We start from the raw sequence: 1963 nt of genomic DNA, 5'->3' as shown, positions 1-1963 counted from the left end.
AGTACACGTGTCAGTATTTACGTTGAGTCATAAGCGGGCATGCCTTAAAAACGACAATCAGCAACTATTCGCTAATCTGTGAGAAATATTGGGCTCGCGCACTTCTCTCTTGCTTTAATGAGCGATCTGAACAATATCCTTCATTTACAGACCGAATGGCAAAATGTTTCTAATAAGAAGGCGGCGCCCAGGCTCTTCCTGCAGCATTTTCCTCAGCAATTACGGAAGGCCCCGGTCACAGCTATCGCGACATCGTGCGTGCACTGGCCGCCAGCTCGCTCCCTCTTTTAAACCTTTCTTCCTTGCAGCGTTTCTTCTAACATAGCATGTACATATAGAAGCTCTTTTGCAAGATCGTGTTTCTACAGCACGCGAAAGTGGCCCTGACTAAACCTTGTGGCGTCCGTAAAGAAGAAAGGGCCCGAACAATGTCAGGGATATGAGGTCGATTCCCTGGCGTGTCGTCTGGGCCCCCAACCTTCTTCTTACTATTTTTTCTAATCCAGTCGCAAAATTGCAACTCACGAACTCACAGTGATTTTGTAAGCACTTGTTCCGCTGAGAGCACGTATCTCGTTAGGGTGCGCACAGTAGATAAAAAAAATCATCAGCGTGCAAACCACCTGAAGGAGCGAAAATCACACTCCACTCTACGTCTCCCCTATTATGGCTCCTACTTTCAATTTCTCTTACAGCGAAGCTATTATGGCAAGGTTCTGAAAATAAATTGGGTGCGTCTGTCGAGTCATGTAGATCGAGAATTCCTCCCCATGCGTGGGCCGATCCCGAAGATAGTGCAATAGCGGGCTGACCCGCGGCGGAGGTGAAGCCGGCTTTAAGCACTCTGTCACTTTGCAAAAATATGTCTTATATCTTAGATCCAAATGCAACCCGTAGCTGTTGAAAACAGGTACTACACTTAGACCTGCGTCGGATATGTCTACGTTGGCATCGCCATCTCTTTGTCGGCATTCCAAGCGCTTGAGTATCTCCTTTCCATTCCTTCCGTTCTCCCATGTAGTGGTCCCGTAAGCGTGCTATCCGCCAGGACTGTAAGGTGGAAAGAATTGCGAACCGTCCACGTGACCCCGATCCCGCAAACTTGGAGCCTTTCCCTGGAGCAACAGCCAGTTGTCTGGGCGAGTTTGTGGGGTACCAATTTAGTGTGGCCTGTGTTGTGCATGACCGCTTGTGGTTTTAGAGTGACCTCACAACCATTACTACACTGCAGGACGTCTACCAACGCACGGTCCCCTTGGCTACGGTGAAGCACTGTGTATCCCCGGAACGCGGGGTGGTGCATATATTATCTACGTGCCGAGATTCGCTAGTAAAAGGGGTCGTACTGTGTTTTGCAACAATACATGGGTATGTATACCGCCCTGGGCCTCATCATCTTCCGAGGCTCAACATCGTGGAGGAACGACTAGCCGCGCCTCGCCTTCCATCTATGTGCACACGGTGTTTGACACAGGGCAATGGACAGTTTGCCATTAAAGGGCCCACATACACAGCTTCGATGGTCATCCACTTTCACAGAGTGAAATGGCATTGATTTTTTTTTTTCGTTTCTATCCAATACGCCTGGAATCTCTTTGAGTTCCTATTTGCAGCGAGTAGTGTGCACTCTCTTTGTCAAGAGGTCCAATGAACTTTCAAGAAATATAGAGAAAGAAATGTTTAACGGCAAAGAAGAATGCAAAAGAAAAATTCACCGCCGATTACGATACTCCCTAATGCAAAATTTGAGCGCAGCTCTATACGTGTTTTCATTTCGCGATATATTGGCTAGTGCGGACAGTCTGTTTCGTGTGGCACGTTGCAAACGGAGCGAAGTTTGGCGCGCTTGTCTCGGCAATCCAGAAATAGCGAGAGCCAGCGCGTGGGTGACGCGTGGGCGCGATTCACAGCAGCCGCCACCAACAGACCTCCCAGACACGCGCGCTACTCTCGCGCCATCTCG

At 49.1% G+C, this 1963-nt stretch overlaps 1 pseudogene; it reads right to left on the bottom strand.

Moving 5' to 3' along the window:
* Positions 1-769: 769 nt before the first annotated feature.
* Positions 770-940, bottom strand: LOC142573458 (U2 spliceosomal RNA; annotated as a pseudogene).
* Positions 941-1963: the final 1023 nt, after the last annotated feature.

Source organism: Dermacentor variabilis, chromosome 2 (assembly GCF_050947875.1).
Source record: "Dermacentor variabilis isolate Ectoservices chromosome 2, ASM5094787v1, whole genome shotgun sequence".
Taxonomy (NCBI): Eukaryota; Metazoa; Arthropoda; class Arachnida; order Ixodida; family Ixodidae; genus Dermacentor; species Dermacentor variabilis.
Note: the sequence above shows the minus strand (reverse complement) of the source record. Positions and strands in the feature narration are given on the sequence as shown.